The sequence below is a fragment of the Cnephaeus nilssonii genome (assembly GCF_951640355.1).
Source record: "Cnephaeus nilssonii genome assembly, chromosome: 17".
In the NCBI taxonomy this organism is placed as follows: Eukaryota; Metazoa; Chordata; class Mammalia; order Chiroptera; family Vespertilionidae; genus Cnephaeus; species Cnephaeus nilssonii.
In genome coordinates this window covers 55,960,078-55,979,386 of record NC_137088.1, presented here as the reverse complement: position 1 = coordinate 55,979,386, position 19,309 = coordinate 55,960,078, and the positions used below count along the sequence as shown (strand labels likewise).

General features: G+C 48.3%; 1 protein-coding gene across 7 annotated transcripts in view; it reads right to left on the bottom strand.

Moving 5' to 3' along the window:
* The window catches only part of MITF (melanocyte inducing transcription factor), a gene marked incomplete at its 5' end in the record, with an annotated part of 254,096 nt that overhangs the window by 211,813 nt on the left and 22,974 nt on the right, over positions 1-19,309 (bottom strand). The window contains one exon of one of the 7 annotated variants that reach the window (XM_079794737.1): positions 18,597-18,617. The exons of the other annotated variants lie outside the window; for them this stretch is intronic. Of the gene's footprint in view, positions 1-18,596; positions 18,618-19,309 lie in introns of those variants that run through there. 7 annotated transcript variants of the gene reach the window in all.

Sequence of the window (19,309 nt, the reverse complement as noted above, 5' to 3'; positions counted from 1 at the left end):
ACATGGGCCCCATCCTTCCCCCCTCACTCTGTCACCACTTAAGTCTAAATAATCACCCAGGCCTGTGCTTATTCACCGCTTGCATCTCTCCATTCAATGTCACTCTCTTCCTTTCTAAGCCACCATGCACACCCAAGGTGGCATCCTCTCTTGTCTGCACTGTTCCTCATTGGTCTTTGCACAGGGATCTTTCAGAAACACAAATAGGATCCTATGGCTCCTACTTAAAACTCTTCCATACCTCCCTCTTGGCCTTTGAATAAAGCACATCTTTCTAATCATGGCTTAACCTTTTGCACTCGGATGTCGAGTGTGACTCGACACGGTTAGCATCGGTAGCAGCTCGAGAAAAAAGCAAGCGAGTGCAAAGGGTTAAAAGGTCCTCCATTCTATGACCCCGATGACACTAACCTCGGATTCACTTTCTCTCCAGGTTCGAACCTTCAAAACATTCCATACTCTCAGCAGATATCTGCACCTATCCCAGAAGAAGTTTTCCCATGCATATAGAAGTTGTACCTTACACATAAGGAGGCTAACATCCACTCTACCCAGCCTGTGTCTCTCTCCTCTAACTTTACTCATCTCTCCAGAACATATAATCTAGGAATTTCATCAGCACTTCCATGTGGTAACTTGAGAGTTTGTATCTAGGCTTGGTACAAATATCTGCACTTCTCTGCACATCTGACAGCTCAGTGCAAGCTCCCACCTTCCTTGAAAACACAGGGTACTACCGTGTCAAGTGCTAGTCAGAGACCTGCCTTTCTCACAGCCCTAAATTCTAATCACTGCTTCCTTATTCCCTACCTTCTTAAAAAAAAAAAAGGGGGGGGGGGGAGCTGAACTTAAGGATATATTGTGAAACAACACAAAGGTTTAAATATGGATACTGCAGACACAGTGACCCAAATGACTAATGTGGAAAATGTTACTAACAGGAGAACAAGTGCTTTTCCATTCATTTCCCATGGTGCGTGATTATGATGCATGGTTTTCAGTCATAAATGAGATATAACATCAGAAGTTTAAGAAATGTCAAAACTTTATGAACACAATCTCAGTGAAGATATGAAACAGATACAGACTTGATTTAAACACGGTTTATGCAATGGCTTTTTGTTTTTCTATTTTGGAAATTTTAGTTCCTGGTGTTTCCTATGAGTCATTTTCCATGAATGTAAGGCTGTCCACCTAACACTGACTCTGATTAACTTCTATCTTCTATGACCTATGAAATTATAAATGCATGATTATAAGACTTTTACTGAATATTGTCAATTTTCTGAAATAGCTCCATTTATACAAAAATACCCAAAGTAAGAATAGACCTCAACATTATTTTCCACATACTAGTTATATTGATTTCCATGGAGGGTTTGTGTAATCATCTTAGAATATAACTTCTACCTAAGCCAGAGACATATTAACAATAGAATTAAAAATAATGGAAATAATAATAGTGATGGTAGTAATAATTATAAGTATTCACTGTAGCTATGACTTACTGAGTATTTCCATGTTCCAGACCCTATGTTAAAAATAAACACTTTACATACGCATTATCTCATTGATTTCTCATAAAAGTTGGCACTACCACTAGAATCATCCCCATTTTACAAAGAGAAGAAACTGAGGCTCAAACAAGTTAGCAGCTTATTCATAATTGTACATCTTGCACATGGTGGAACCTGACTTGTGACCTCAGCATCCTCTGCAGAGGCGGGGGTCTCAGTCACAACTGCAAACATTTACGCAGCACTTGCCATGGACCAGGAGCTGGCAAATGCTCAGTCTTCATAACAACCCTATGGAGCAGGTATCACTATATCCTTATTTCACATATATGAAAGGGTCAAGTCAGGATGGCCCAGCCAATAAGCTGACGATCTAGGATTCAAACCCAGGCCAGGCCTCTGGAGTCTCTGCGCTTCACTACCACCTACCCACTGTGCCATCCTAAGTAATAAAAATCTCTCTAAGGCAGTGGTCGGCAAACTCATTAGTCAACAGAGCCAAATATCAACAGTACAACGATTGAAATTTCTTTTGAGAGCCACATTTTTTAAACTTAAACTTCTTCTAACGCCACTTCTTCAAAATAGACTCGCCCAGGCCGTGGTATTTTGTGGAAGAGCCACACTCAAGGGGCCAAAGAGCCGCATGTGGCTCGCGAGCCGCAGTTTGTGGACCACTGCTCTAGGGCATACGGAATGTGCTGGGCGTGGTGACCCTTCCCATACATTAGCCCATGAAACCCTTGCAGTAAGTCTGAGGTAGGTGGTTTTGCTCCACTTTACAGATGGGGTTCTGAGGCTCTGAGAAGTTAATTCTGTTTTCCAGGGTCATACAGGCAAGAAGTGCCACACTGGCAAATAGAAGCAGCAGTCTTGGGTTTCATTCCCACCTCCCCACTTCTTGTCCTGAGGCATGAGTGGCTGGGAAACAGTGCACATCAGACTTTCCACCTCTTTAAAACTGCTCAGTTTGTGTAGTGTAGGGTGTGACTACCCATAGATACCTCTGAGCGAATCTTCTGGGAGCCAGCACAACCACAGTGCATCCTGCAGAACAATGCATGCTTTCTCTACGAATTAAACACCCACCCAGCTTGGGAAAAGCCTATCTTTGATATGAACACGTGGAATAATTTCATTTTAGAAATAAACAGCCCACTGTTGTTTTCTCTTTCACCCAGTAGGAAACTCTGCTCTTTCTTTCTTCTGAAGCAAGTGTCACTTCGTTTTCTCTTCCTACCCACTTCAAAGTTCCATTAGATAAGCCAAAACAAATCCTCCCAAAAGCATTATGAATCCTAGTAAGAAAAAATAATAGTTCTTTAGTAATTTTTAATAAATAGAATGGAAGTGGATCTAAATAGAATTAAAGCTCATTTCTGGAAAAGAATTAAGGAACAAAAATGGAAATATAGCAAAGTAAGTTGATAAATTACAGCCCAACGTGTCAAGGCCATGCCAGTTAAAGAATGCTGATTTGCGTATGTCACTGAGTTCTGGTTTTTGTAGTCAATTTTAATAAAATTCCACAAGGCCACAGAATTATGCGGCAGACAAAAGTCACATCTTCAGTATCTCCAATAATATACAATAACAGTTGTTACCCTTGGCCAGGATGGGCACAGACATTTAATATGAATAGACAAGAGAAAAGGCAAGTCTGCCTTTTAATCATTTAGTCTTTCATTTATGAACCCACTAATCCACAAATATTTATATAGTGCCTCTCTGTGTCAGATCCTGGACCTGACACAATAGTGAAAGAAATAGCTGTGCTTGCCGGCCTCCGGAGTTGGGAAACAGACAATGACCACATGGGTAAATGTAGGATAATTCTATAAGTAATTAAGTCGTATGAAGGAAAAGATCAGGAAATTGTAAAAGGATAGCATGGCAAACTAACACAGAAGAGGAAGGGAGCAAGGAAGAAGGTCAGGAAGCAACTTCACATGAGAATGAAGACGGATAGAAAGTAAACAGAGAATGATAGGAAAGTGTTTAAGATGGTGGGAAGAACGTGTGTAAAGGTCTGAGGCAGAAAAGAATTAAAAGGAGGCAGTGTGACATTGGAATGTACAGATGTTGGCTGTTTCCAGCTTAGGTGCTAACAGCTGACCTCATCCTTCTGAGAGTCATGGCACTTGTAACCTTGGTAACTCCTTGGCAGCAGGGCCTCCACTGCCCCAATGTATGCCAGGAAGGGCTGAGGGGCTGAAGGGCAGGGCAGGGCTAATGGTGCCCTCCGATCTCCTGGGAAGTTGTTTCCAGAATCCTCAATCTGGAAATATACAACATTCTAAGCTTCCCAAAAGGAGGCCAGTTAGAGAACATGAAGAACAGATGCGGTTAGTGGGTAAAATGACTGGGGCTCCACTTGACAGAGTTCACACTAGAGGCTTGAAGATAAGGTGATGCGAGGGCACTACTTCTCCACTGGGAAAAGAAATGAACTGACCAGCTGTGAGTCCATTTGGGGGGCCAGCCAATTAGGGGCACTAAACCATCACAGGAAGTGGAAGAAATATACTGATGGAAGGGAAGGGGTTGAGATGACCAAAGAACATTCTTGAGTAATAAAAGATGGTTCCTAAACTGCCTTTTAAAGAGGGCTAATTGCAGGACTTTAATGTGCTAAACATTGTGATGCAAGTATGGGGCACAAGGATATAGAAGCGAGGCTGCAGGCTTCTGGTACCTCCTGTCTGTGGCACTGGATGGTGGAAAAATATCTATAATAATAAAAGCATAATATACTAATTAGACCGGACAGCCAGACGTCCTTCCGGACGACCTTCTGGATGAAGCCAGGGCTGTGAGGGCCAGGGCAGCCACCACGGCTGCAAGGGCCGAGCCCCTTGCACAAATTTCATTCATCAGGCCTCTAGTTTAAAGAAAAAGTTTGAAGGTGCACCTGAACATTAATCTGCCAGGACTCCCCACAGGCCTCAGCCCTATTTCCTGCTATTAAGACTACGTTGAGCCCGACTATCATGGCTCAGTGGTTGAACATCGACCTATGAACCAGGAAGTCATGGTTCAATTCCCGATCAGGGCACATACCCAGGCTGCAGGCTCGAACCCCAGTGGTGGGTGTGCAGGAGGCAGCCGATCAATGATTCTCTCTCATCATTGGTGTTTTTATCTCTCTCTCCTTCTTCATTCCTCTCTGAAATCAATAAAAATATATATTTTTTTAAAAGACTGCTTTGAGGGGATACTCTCCTAACCAGGTCTGTCTCCATCTACTCAACTCCTTGAGTACAGAAGCTGGGTCTTGTTTATCACTCTATCCTAATTGCTAGCTCACCATGACACTCAATAAATTCGCTCTATTTTCTATAGCAGAAAAATATTAAGGCTATATAATAACACAATCTGTACTTAACCCACACCAATTAGTCTGTGAACAACCCTTAATGTCAATACATAAAATTACTTCACAGTTTGCAAGGTTTTCAATGTGAGATCTTTACAGAAATTACATAAAGTGCAGTGAGATAATTCATACATCTGAGGTCCCGCTCTGCATGCTCAAAAAGAAGCTGTGTGCCTCAGATATGAAATACTCAAACACACTGCGTTGGGGAGGGATCAAAGAATCTGCAGACAGGCAGTATCAAAATCTGGACGGTCCATAATAATGGTCTAGTCCACTAGCTTTGTTTCATAAGGAGGAAACATTAAGTGGAGAATGCTAAGCTACTTTGCCCCATCAAATGACAAATCCATGGCCAATGATCTCTAAGTTCTCAGACCACTGTTTTCCCCACACTGGGCTGCCACCTGAATTACTCAGGTCACCTTACTCCTCCAGCTGGAAATCTGCAATGGCTCCCCATTTTTTTAATGAATAAACAGCAAAGACTTGCCGTGGCTAGGTGGCTCAGTTGGTTGGAGCATTGTCCCATACACCAAAAGGTTGCAGGTTCGATCACCAGTGGGGTGCATATGGGGAAGGGGAAACAACCGCCTGATGTTTTTCTCTTTCTCACCCTTCTTCCCTCCCTCTCTCCCTTCCTTTCTCTGAAAATCAATAAAAACATATATTCCGGTGAGAATTTAAAAAAAAAAAGGCAAAGTCTTTACAGAGCCCTATGAGTCTACTTCATTCCTATCTATTTTTTTAATATATATTTTTATTGATTTCAGAAATGAAGGGAAAGGGAGAGCGAGAGAGATAGAAACATCAATGATGAGAGAGAATCATTGATCGGTTGCTTCCTGCATGCCCTCTACCGGGGATTGAGCCGGCAACCGGGCATGTGCCCTTGATCAGAAATCGAACCTGGGACCCTTCTATCCACAGGCTGACGCTCTATCCACTGAGCCAAACCAGCTAGGGCCATTCCTACCTATTTCGTCCCTGACCTCATCTCCTGCCATTCCACTGCCTTTCCCATTGCTCAGCCGGTCCCAGCCATGTGGACACCCATCTCCTGCTGAATGGGGCATGCTTCCATCAAGAGCCTTCGTGCTTACCCCTTCCTCTGCCTGATGAGCCTCCACCCACCCACTCGCCCAGAAATACGCACAGCACCCTTTGTCACCTCCTTCAGATAGCTCCTCAAGGGCCATGTTCTCAGTGAGGCCTTCCTTATCACCCAACTTTAAATTACTACTCACCCCAAACCCATCCATGCTTTATCTTCTCTCTAGCACTTATAACCATTTAACATCTATACATATAAAGAGGTAATATGCTAATTGTCCGTTACGGTGTCCCAGTAATGACCAATTTGCATATTGACAGACCAGCAGGAGACTGCGCTCACAGCACGGGGCGGACGGCCGGAACCAAGTTCCCAGGGGTCTGAGGAGAGCGCCTGACAGGAGCCCGGACTGCAAAGAAGGAAGAGGAAGCGGCCACGGGGAGCTCTTCCAATCCCCCTGCACAGACACCCTACCCCAGCCCCCGCACCCCCGGGGGGATGGGGAGGCTGACCGGACCCAGCCTCGGGGGTAGCTGCAGCCCGCACTGCCAACTCCCGATCTCTTCCCCCGCCACCCCCGCCAGGGGTGCCCACAACAATAGCACGCCGGCGACCACCAGTCAGCACCCCAGAGGCACCCAGGGCCCGTAGCCCACCGCTGCCCGGCCTCCTCCACTGGGGCCAGGCACGCTTCTCCTCCCTACTACTCCAGACAGGGTGGAGGCAGGCTTGAACAGCCCCCCAGGGTCGGACCCTCCCCGCCCCCCCGCCCCCCTAGCAGCAGCGCCATCTCTGCAGTGTAAGCATGTTGAACCTCGCTGGGGGCCCGGCTAAACCCGCCCTCCTAGCCCGCCTGGCTCCGCCCTGGCCCACCGCCCCCCCCCCCCCCCACTCCAGGAAATTGGAGCCCCGCCCTGAGTAGGTACAGCTGGGAAACAGCCACGTACAATTTAAAGAATAGTGCCAAGCGGGAAGGTTTGACAGTTACTCCCCCTTCGGCCTCACCACCCCTTTTGCGCCCCCGTAACGCCCTGCCCCCTGCCAACGCCTCCGCTACAGGGCTGCTGGCCAGAGCCCGCCCCTCCAAGGCCGCGGAACCCTCTGCAAAGCTTCCATAGCTACAGTCCCAGGAAACAATCATGCCCTCCTCCCCTCATCAGCACCTGCTACCTGAGAGGGTACCCGTGAGCTTAAAAATAACAATCCCTTCCCATTTAGACATCACTTACTTGATGAAACATTTCTAGGTTTATTAGCTCAAAACCTCCTCATAACAACCCAGTGAGGTAGGCGGAGAAGAGATTACAATTCCCATGGTATATGCGTATGTATTCAGAAATGAAGCTCAGAGAGGAAGTGTCAAGCCCAGCGGTTCCCAAGGTGCAGCACACGCCCCACAGGGGGGACATTTGATTTTAAGTGGGGGCAATTTGAAAATGAGTTAACAGTGAATTTTTTGCATTTCTTATGATTCTAGAGGGCCTCATCTACAGCGTATTCTCCTACATAATAAAAGGCTAATATGCAAATGACCAAACGGTGGAATGACCGGTCACTATGATGCGCGCTGACCACCAGGGGGCAGACACTCAACGCAGGAGCTGCCCCCTGGTGGTCAGTGTGCTCCCACAGGGGGAGTGCCGCTCAGTCAGAAGCCGGGCTCACAGCTGGCAAGCACAGCGGCAGTGGTGGGAGCCTCTCCCGCCTCCGTGGCAATGCTAAGGATGTCTGAATGATGGCTTAGGCCCACTAAGCCGTCAGTCAGACAAGCCCCAGGGCTCCCAGACTGTGAGAGGGTGCAGGCCAGGCTGAGGGACCCCCCCAAGTGCACAAATTTCATGCACCGGGCCACTAGTATTACTATAAATTTACTTATTTACGTATGCATTCCCCCTTCCCCACCCATAAACTCCATGAGTACAAAAATTTCAATAGCGTGGTTCACTGCTGTATTCCTTGTACCTAATAAGAGTGACTACCACATAGTCAATGTTAGTTGAGTAACTGGTTATATGGATTAGTGGATGGAGTTTAAAAGTGGCCCGAATGCAGGAGCCATGAAGTGTCTGATAGTGTCGGGCAGTCCCTGGGAAGCAGCTGTGGCCTGGGTGTCATCTACCATCACTACGTACCCACTCTAGAACTGGCATTCACTGATAGCCTGTGTGAAAGTCAGTAAACTAAGGAATGAAGTGACATAAATACTTGTCAACGCAATCCCCTTTGAGGCAGTGTGACTCTGGGTTGAAGAGTGACCTAGAAAGCCAATAATTTATCAGAAACAAGATGGTCTTACATGCACAGATGCAGAAGTCACTTCTGAATGGCTTCCCAGTGCCCTTCAGCTAGAGTAGAAGAGATGGCTTGCTTAGATTGGGCATCCAAAAAAGAGCCCAGATTTCAAAAACTCTGGCATGAACCAACATTTGCTATTAAGCCTAAATGGCTGGCATCATTCTAAATCTAAAACCACCAGGCTTCAATTATAACTAATGACAGATACATAAAGGAAGATATTAAGAGTGGCCAAAAACAAGGCAGTAGGAACCAAGGGCAGATATTAAAACTACATAATATTTGGCCCAGCCATCAAGGAAAAAAAAAATAACATCCAGACAGACTCAAACTAACATAAACAGTCTGTGCTCATTCACGTTTAAAACCCCAGTAATGTTTGCATGCATGCTATATCTCATCAGGTACCTGAAACAGCGAGCATAGCCACAAAGAACTACTTGTCCAAACTTGAAAAACACAGGCTAATTCTAATTTACAAAACCAAGTACCAAGGATCACTAAATGCCTTGCTAATTTCCAGTCTAATTCAGAGCTTTAGAGCCCAACACACATGAATTAGAATCAAAATCTTCCACTCCCAGCCTTATTAGTCCCTCTTAGGCACTGGGCATGCTACCCAAACCAAAGTTTTTCATGATGTGCCTTACTATCTCCTTGGCAACATGAACACCTGTCTCATTTTAATTCATTTGCTGGAAAAGTGATTGATTTCAACAAGCTTTGAATCCTGGGGTCATTTTTAAATGGCATTAATTTAATATGAAGTCATTTCAAAAAAATGAAAAAGTACTAGAAAACAACTATTGAAAATGATTTTAGCATTTAATGAATCTTCTCTCCAAGATTCCAAATTTCCTCAGCTAAATCTGAGATGAGCACAGTTCTCTGAAGTCCATGATGGCTAAAGCAGGTGTGTGCTGGTGCCCCCTGTAGAAAGCTCCCATGTGCTAATGGCACATTGCTGGGGAATCATCTGGGACCAGTCAAAGCCATAAGGCTATTAACTCTGACCTAGGCCAAGTCCAATAAACAAGTGTCATCCCCACAGGAAATGAGTTAAGCTAGCCTTCAAAGTCATCTAAGCAAATACTCAAAGAGTGCCTCACAAGAAGCTGCTCATGAAATCCTTCTGCTGTTGATTTTGCCCAACTTAAATCAAAAATCACTAGAAATGTTCATTTCAGAAAAGAAATTTAAATGGAGTGACTTTTAGTTGGTTTTAAGTGACCAACTAAAAGAGTCTCTAAGCACTGCCCTAGTCTCTCTGGCCACCACCTGCATAGCAACCATCGGTGCATTATAAACATTTAAGAAACTAACATGGAATGAATCCAGCTCCACCTACATAAAATCAAGTATCTGATCTGGAAATTCTAGACCATAAACAGTCACACATGAGAGAAGAGGTCACGGCCAGTTACCATGCTATATATATTCTTCTCGTGTCTGAATAACATACTCATTTCCAAATGTGGCCACCTCCAGGATTTTGTTAATGTTAAGCCTACACCTAAAACATTTTATTTATCAGGTGAAATGAGTCTCATCTTTGAAGACTTCTCTCGAATATGACCCTCCAGAAAGCTGTTCCTACTTATTCTTCAGATTTCATCGCTTCCTACATTCAACCATCTGGGCCCTGGCTTTACTTGCCTTAGACCCTGACAGTATTTATTTTGTCTTTTTTCATCGTTGTTTCTTGCCTTACTGCTCCATTTAACACTAAGGTTTTTGAGGGACAGAACCATACGTTAAAAGTCCTCTCTCCTGCTAGCAGGTTGTTGTATCCCTAGCAGATATTCAGTAAAAACGGGTTGAACTGAGAGGATCTCAATCTTTGATTTAATTCTCTCAAAATCTTCAATTAGTCTAATAGCTTAAGGACCAAACCCACTTAAAAATTAACTTAAGTTGTACATACAGCGACATCACTCTAAATTATTAACCTACCCACTCTATGTGTTTATTTTCCTACTTGGAAAACCAGGCCAGCCATAAAAACAACCTTCCCTATACAGGCGACTCTAAGAGTGATGAGGTCATTTCCTTCAAAGATGATGAGGTTTTCAGGATTCTCTGGAATGCATACCTATGCATTAATGTGTCATTATTAATAGGTCCCTCCAGGTAGAAGCAACACTAGAACATTTCAGAATTTTCAAGCAACTGCACACTATATACTCAGGTGTCAACATAATCTCAATTTGATGGTCCCATTACTTACAAAGGTATAAAGAATTTAGGAGACAGATTTACTAAAAATACTAAGAAATATTTCATCAAATTTGTGTAACTATTTCTATACCCATGTTCCAAGGGTGTTATTCACTGTGTTTGTATAAGCATCCATACATATATCTGACTGAAGAAATGGATGAGAGGTAAAGGGTAAGTTTTACCCCCATACTAGGGTTTCCAGATTTACCAAATAAAAATACAGAATGCCCAGTTAAATTTTAATTGAGATTAGCAAAAATAATATTTTATTATGCATACCTCATGAAATTTAGACCATAATTATACTAAGAAAGTATTCCTTGTATATGTGAAATTCAAATTTACCTGGATACTCAGTATTTTATCTGGCAACCCTACTCCAAACCCAGAAATTATATTATTGAATCTTCAATTTAAAAAAAAAAACACAAAGAAAAGCATATAGCAATGAATTTATCTTGTGAAGCCTTAATCTTCAGATAGAATACAGCAACTCACCACATGGGGCACAGAACACATCAGAAAGCTCGGGACATGGTGGCAAGGAACCAGCAGAGTCAGGTGCTGCGTGCTGTGTGCCAGATACTATGCCAAACCCTTGATGGGCATTATCTCATTTAAGTCTTACCACATCCACATAGGCTAGGAATTAGTAATATTACTATTACAATTATTACTTTACAGATAAGGAAAGCAAGAAACAAAGAGAACCGGTTGCCCAGTGTGATGAAGAAGAAGAGAAGAGTCAATCCCAGGCAGGTTTAACAAAAGGACTTACATGCGTGTTACCTCACTTTACAGGTGAACAAAAACAGAATCCCAGTAATCTGCTCCAAACTCAAACAGCAGCTAATCAGTGTGGCAGGAATTTTTATATCTGTCCAAGTCACGCAAAATGGAAAATGTGCACGTCCCAGCTGAACCAGCTGCGGTTACCATAGTAATAAGTGAGGAAGTATTATCTTCCGAGAATGGTGCTAGAACTTAGAATTGCTTCCTTAGAGTTTTTATCAGATCCATCCAGCTGAATTTTGATTCCTTATGATCAAAAAGTTTTTCTGGGTTGGATGGAGAATGTAAAGATTTGCATTTAGGGGAAGAATTTGTTGTTACTGCCCTTTCTATACCAAAACATCTCTTTAAAATAAGCCACTTATTCAACGTCCACCAGTCTTACTGCCTTGAGGCAAATTCTTGCTCCAGCACAGGAATCCCAAACACTGGAAATAACCTGGAACACAGACATGAAGGCCAATCTGAAGTAGCCACCAAAGTCAGCTTCAATATCCAATTGTGTGTGGAAGGACCACAAAAGCCAAAATGTTTCCTCTTGGATCTGAGGTTAAAAGCCAGGATTATTCCACGTAAAATAACAGAGTTCAGAAAGTATCAGAAATTCGCAGAACTTTTACCTGGAGCAGATTTTCCTATGCGAGGCCTCATAACCCTTATTCTGGTGCCTGTCTATGTCTGGAATAAAGACAGATGTCTTTAATCTCTGTATGGAGTGTGCATGTGCAATACAATACATATACAGCACAGTGCTTATCTAACTTTACCCTCAAAACCTACTTTAGGGAGCAGAGAGCCCATCTGTCAGAGCGTGAGTCAGCTGCGGCAAAGGGCGGGTCATGGCTGTGAATGGGATGGATATTTAGAATTTTGCTCATGTAACTTATAAAGAATACACAATAATCTATCACAGTCTGTTTATCTGGCTGTGTCTCCCATTAGCATATGGGCTTCCCAGGTGTGTGGTACAGAATAGGCACCAAATATATTTTGAATGAATGAATAAGCCCTCACCACTGCCAGTGGTAAGCAGTGTATAGACTTTTGCCCTCGTTGCTCTTGAAATCTGTGGCCAAGGTTTGTATCCTCTTGCACTCACAACCTCTCTTTGGGGATGAATAGTGCAGGCGTACCCTTATTTCTGACAAGGACTATTAAGCTAGAACCATCCTAACTGGCCTCTGTGACACTAGACCTGGCCACCCTCCAACCCATTCTTCATTTGGCACCGAGTGCTGTTCCTCCATATCTGGCCAACCGTGCTCCCCAGTGCTCCATCCAGGCTCTCCAGTGCTCAGGCCGCGCTCCCCGGTGCTCCATCCAGGCTCCCCGGTGCTCCATCCAGGCTCCCCAATGCTCCATCCAGGCTCCCCGGTGCTCCATCCAGGCTCCCCAATGCTCCATCCAGGCTCCTCGGTGCTCCATCCAGGCTCCCCAGTGCTCCATCCAGGCTCCCCGGTGCTCCATCCAGGCTCCCCAATGCTCCATCCAGGCTCCCCGGTGCTCCATCCAGGCTCCCCAATGCTCCATCCAGGCTCCCCGGTGCTCCATCCAGGCTCCCCAATGCTCCATCCAGGCTCCCCGGTGCTCCATCCAGGCTCCCCGGTGCTCCAGCCACGCTCCCCGGTGCTCCATCCAGGCTCTCCGGTGCTCCAGCCACGCTCCCCAATGCTCCATCCAGGCTCCCCGGTGCTCCATCCAGGCTCCCCAATGCTCCATCCAAGCTCCCCGGTGCTCCATCCAGGCTCTCCGGTGCTCCAGCCACGCTCCCCAATGCTCCATCCAGGCTCCCCGGTGCTCCAGCCACGCTCCCCAATGCTCCATCCAGGCTCCCCGGTGCTCCATCCAGGCTCTCCAATGCTCCATCCAGGCTCCCCGGTGCTCCAGCCACGCTCTCCGGTGCTCCATCCAGGCTCCCCAGTGCTCCAGCCACGCTCTCCGGTGCTCCATCCAGGCTCCCTGGTGCTCTGGCCGTGCTCCCCGGTGCTCCATCCAGGCTCCCCGGTGCTCCATCCAGGCTCCCCAATGCTCCATCCGGGCTCCCCGGTGCTCCATCCAGGCTCCCCAATGCTCCATCCAGGCTCCCCGGTGCTCCATCCAGGCTCCCCAATGCTCCATCCAGGCTCCCCGGTGCTCCATCCAGGCTCCCCAATGCTCCATCCAGGCTCCCCGGTGCTCCATCCAGGCTCCCCGGTGCTCCAGCCACGCTCCCCGGTGCTCCATCCAGGCTCTCCGGTGCTCCAGCCACGCTCCCCAATGTTCCATCCAGGCTCTCCGGTGCTCCAGCCACGCTCCCCAATGCTCCATCCAGGCTCCCCGGTGCTCCATCCAGGCTCCCCAATGCTCCATCCAGGCTCCCCGGTGCTCCATCCAGGCTCCCCGGTGCTCCAGCCACGCTCCCCGGTGCTCCATCCAGGCTCTCCGGTGCTCCAGCCACGCTCCCCAATGTTCCATCCAGGCTCTCCGGTGCTCCAGCCACGCTCTCCGGTGCTCCATCCAGGCTCCCTGGTGCTCTGGCCGTGCTCCCCGGTGCTCCATCCAGGCTCCCCGGTGCTCCATCCAGGCTCCCCAATGCTCCATCCAGGCTCCCCGGTGCTCCATCCAGGCTCCCCAATGCTCCATCCAGGCTCCCCGGTGCTCCATCCAGGCTCCCCAATGCTCCATCCAGGCTCCCCGGTGCTCCATCCAGGCTCCCCAATGCTCCATCCAGGCTCCCCGGTGCTCCATCCAGGCTCCCCAATGCTCCATCCAGGCTCCCCGGTGCTCCATCCAGGCTCCCCAATGCTCCATCCAGGCTCCCCGGTGCTCCATCCAGGCTCCCCAATGCTCCATCCAGGCTCCCCGGTGCTCCATCCAGGCTCCCCAATGCTCCATCCAGGCTCCCCGGTGCTCCATCCAGGCTCCCCAATGCTCCAGCCACGCTCCCCGGTGCTCCATCCAGGCTCCCCAATGCTCCATCCACGCTCCCCGGTGCTCCATCCAGGCTCCCCGGTGCTCCATCTTGGCTCCCCGGTGCTCCATCCAGGCTCCCCAATGCTCCAGCCAGGCTCCCCGGTGCTCGATCCAGGCTCTCCAATGCTCCATCCAGGCTCCCCGGTGCTCCATCCAGGCTCCCCAATGCTCCATCCAGGCTCCCCGGTGCTCCATCCAGGCTCCCCAATGCTCCATCCAGGCTCCCCGGTGCTCCATCCAGGCTCCCCAATGCTCCATCCAGGCTCCCCGGTGCTCCATCCAGGCTCCCCAATGCTCCAGCCACGCTCCCCGGTGCTCCATCCAGGCTCCCCGGTGCTCCGGCCACACTCCCCGGTGCTCCATCTTGGCTCCCTGGTGCTTCTGCCACGCTCCAGAGCTCACAGGGTCCCACAGGCAACACAATGTGCTGCCCTCCAGCCCATGCCTCCTGCCTGCTGAATGCCCTCAGCTTGTCTGCTTGGCAGCCATCTTTCAATCATGAATTCAAACTTCATTTCTTCTAGGAGAATTCACTCTTCCCTTCTCCCCTCCATCGTTTGTCCCCAAAGTTTCAACTTCAGGCCTAGCATCACATTCCTGCCGCTGTGGGTTATGAGAAGGCAGAGCTGCACCTTAGGGGCAGCCCGCTAGCACCAGCAGTGGCTGGCAGGCCGCAGGTTTTAAGCAATCATTTCTTCGATGGATAAATGGACTTCAGAGCATAAAAGGGAAAACTCTGTTAATCTAATCATTCCTTGATATCATATCCACCAGAGGAATATGCCTGGACCCATTCACTGAGTTCTATCTATATCTGCTAAATCTACCAGAAAAAATGACTAAAAGGAGAGACAATAATGTGTGCCGGTGCCACGCTGCTGTTTAAGTGAGCACCTGCTGACCAGAAGCTTCACAGAATATTGCCTACTTGTAATCGGGCCTGAGTATCAAAATCAAAATGACCCAAAATCAAGGATTATAGGGACTTCGGAGAGAAGGCACTTCTTAGACAGCAAATAAGTTTCCCCTCCAGTCTCCATGGTGAGAGGTGGAAGCCCAAGCTCCTCCAGGGTCCACAGGGCAGAGCTTGGGCAGCATCTGCCACTGTCCCCGGACAGCAGCACGGCCCCGTCTACACTGTCCTGTGAAGCAGCACGGCCCCGTCTACACTGTCCCGGGACAGCAGCACGGCCCCGTCTACACTGTCCTGTGAAGCAGCACGGCCCCATCTACACTGTCCCGGGACAGCAGCACGGCCCGTCTACACTGTCCTGTGAAGCAGCACGGCCCGTCTACACTGTCCTGTGAAGCAGCACGGCCCCGTCTACACTGTCCTGTGAAGCAGCACGGCCCCTTCTACACTGTCCTGTGAAGCAGCACGGCCCCGTCTACACTGTCCTGTGAAGCAGCACGGCCCCGTCTACACTGTCCTGTGAAGCAGCACGGCCCCGTCTACACTGTCCCAGGACAGCAGCACGGCCCGTCTACACTGTCCTGTGAAGCAGCACGGCCCCGTCTACACTGTCCCGGGACAGCAGCACGGACCGTCTACACTGTCCTGTGAAGCAGCACGGCCCCGTCTACACTGTCCCGGGATAGCAGCACAGCCCGTCTACACTGTCCCGGGACAGCAGCACGGCCCCGTCTACACTGTCCTGTGAAGCAGCACGGCCCGTCTACACTGTCCTGTGAAGAAACACGGCCCTGTCTACACTGTCCCGGGACAGCAGCACGGCCCGTCTACACTGTCCTGTAAAGCAGCACGGCCCCGTCTACACTGTCCTGTGAAGCAGCACGGCCCCGTCTACACTGTCCCGGGACAGCAGCACGGCCCCGTCTACACTGTCCTGTGAAGCAGCACGGCCCCGTCTACACTGTCCTGTGAAGCAGCACAGCCCCGTCTACACTGTCCTGTGAAGCAGCACGGCCCCGTCTACACTGTCCCGGGACAGCAGCACGGCCCCGTCTACACTGTCCTGTGAAGCAGCACGGCCCCGTCTACACTGTCCTGTGAAGCAGCACGGCCCCGTCTACACTGTCCTGGGAAGCAGCACGGCCCCGTCTACACTGTCCCGGGACAGCAGCACGGCCCCGTCTACACTGTCCCGGGACAGCAGCACGGCCCCGTCTACACTGTCCTGTGAAGCAGCACGGCCCCGTCTACACTGTCCCGGGACAGCAGCACGGCCCGTCTACACTGTCCTGTGAAGCAGCACGGCCCCGTCTACACTGTCCCGGGACAGCAGCACGGCCCGTCTACACTGTCCTGTGAAGCAGCACGGCCCCGTCTACACTGTCCTGGGAAGCAGCACAGCCCCGTCTACACTGTCCCGGGACAGCAGCACAGCCCCGTCTACACTGTCCCGGGACAGCAGCACGGCCCCGTCTACACTGTCCTGTGAAGCAGCACGGCCCCGTCTACACTGTCCTGTGAAGCAGCACAGCCCCGTCTACACTGTCCTGTGAAGCAGCACGGCCCCGTCTACACTGTCCCGGGACAGCAGCACGGCCCCGTCTACACTGTCCTGTGAAGCAGCACGGCCCCGTCTACACTGTCCCGGGACAGCAGCACGGCCCGTCTACACTGTCCTGTGAAGCAGCACGGCCCCGTCTACACTGTCCCGGGACAGCAGCACGGCCCGTCTACACTGTCCTGTGAAGCAGCACGGCCCCGTCTACACTGTCCTGGGAAGCAGCATGGCCCCGTCTACACTGTCCCGGGACAGCAGCACAGCCCCGTCTACACTGTCCCGGGACAGCAGCACGGCCCCGTCTACACTGTCCTGTGAAGCAGCACGGCCCCGTCTACACTGTCCTGTGAAGCAGCACAGCCCCGTCTACACTGTCCTGTGAAGCAGCACGGCCCCGTCTACACTGTCCCGGGACAGCAGCACGGCCCCGTCTACACTGTCCCGGGACAGCAGCACGGTCCCGTCTACACTGTCCCGGGACAGCAGCACGGCCCCGTCTACACTGTCCCGGGACAGCAGCATGGCCCCGTCTACACTGTCCTGGGAAGCAGCACGGCCCCGTCTACACTGTCCCGGGACAGCAGCACGGCCCGTCTTCACTGTCCCGGGAGAGCAGCACAGCACCACCTCACTACTCTGGCCTAGCCTGATCCTTCACTGTACGTAAAGGAGTCCGAGTCCTGATACATGGTTAGCTCTGGTCACAGCTGGGCCTGGAACCGGGCCTCCCAAAACATCCACTGAGTAACTATTAGGTCCTGCATGTTGTCATTGGCTGGACTAAAATGGTAAATAAAAGCATTCATGGTCATCAACCTAGTGAGATTTATAGCTTATTCAATACCTAACTCATAATGCCCACCTCCCTTCTGCTATTAAGTTCCTATTTTCTTATATTTAATGACATTTCTTAGATAAACATAAGAATTCATTTTTTAAAAATATTTCATCCCAAACAATTCAACCAATTCATAACTATTCTTTCTTTCCCTGCTTTATTCTATTCATTCAAACTTACAGAAACTCACATTTAACCCAAAACTCCATGGCAATATTAGAAATATTTTTCAGATAGCTGCACCATTCCCAAATCTCAATTCAAAGAACTCGTCAGAACGTGCAATGAAGCGGCGGCCAGGTGTGTGAGGTCCTACAGGGCACCTGCTCTCAAGACTGAACCCCCATAACTGCACTCAGGAACTCCCCCAGTGCTATGAGTTCTTACAGTAGGGACATTCTATTTTATGCCTAGTCCAAATCTTACCACTAAAAGGTAAACTAAATCTACTCTGTCATCCAAGACAGTGAGAAAGAACCAGTCACCACCTTACACCAAATAGTGTAGTTCATGTGATTTGGGGCTGCTCTTCTGTTTAATCTCTTTTTCTCCTTAAAAATTAGCAACATTAACTAGTGGGAAAATTAACCAGGAAAAGGGACTGCTCTGAAATCTTAAATAATTTAGCGTAAAAGCAAGTTTTTTCAAAGGAAGTAATTGACCCCAAGTGGAAATACTTATGTATCTATAATTTTCACTAAAGAGTTTACATTTTGACTCTGCAGTAAATAGGTGATTTTTCAAATTCATGGTTTGCAAAATCCCAAAGAGGCACCAAGTAACACTTATTTCCATAAAGTAAAAAGACACATTATTGTCTTATTCTAAACAGGATACCAGAAAACAAAACTGACACTGTGAACAAACAAATCTTAGCTAAAACTCATTGAAATAATCCAAATGGTTTCCATTCCAGGGAAAACAGTAAGTCAGCAGTTTGCATTCAGCTGCCTTTTCCAAATACACAAAATAAGCAAAAACGCCACCAGAGGAAAGTGCAAACGCTGAACCCGTTCTATTTCTGTTTCCACAGGACTGCAATTCGATCACTGCCACCCGTGCATGCCCAGCCACCACTTACGCTCACTTCCAGGTGGCCTCAGGGCCCGCCCAGAAGCCCAGAGAACTCCCAGGAAAGATACAGGCGCCATCACTCAAACCACAAAGAGAACAACAAGAAAGCCTGGGCTCCGACTCCAGCTGCTAGAGCAAGACTGGAAAGCCAAAAAAATAAATGTTCAAATGTTCGAGGGTGTCAAGCAATCCGAACTGTCATAAAGAACCCTCAGATACTAAACAAGAAGACAATGGGGACAGAGCGAGGCATTCCTTAAAGAACAAAAGGCTCTGAAAAAAATATAATAATGAATCACAACCCTTCACCTAATACCAGTAACAGCCTGGAGTTGGCGAAAGACTGTTGAGTAAAAATATTCTATATAAGGAAACTTACTTAAGGGAAGTATTCAAAACCCTTCACCCAGGCTAGAAGACAAGCGATGTGCAAAGTCAGGACTGGGAAAGTCTGTCTGGGGTTATTACAGGGCACATTAGAGTAACATCCTGGACATGAGATTATTTTTGAAGAAGAACATTAACAGAAAAAGGAAAATAAAAACTGATGTTTTAACTTGAAGACAGAGAACTCACGTCCAAATCCCCACCCTCCTACAGACTTGAAAGGACAATAGTCAGTCCAGAAAAACAGCCAAATGAGGAAGTGGTATTCTCTTACAATTTCTGTTAATCCCCTCCAGCTGAAATTGAAGAAATCCAGTGACATCAGCATTTATG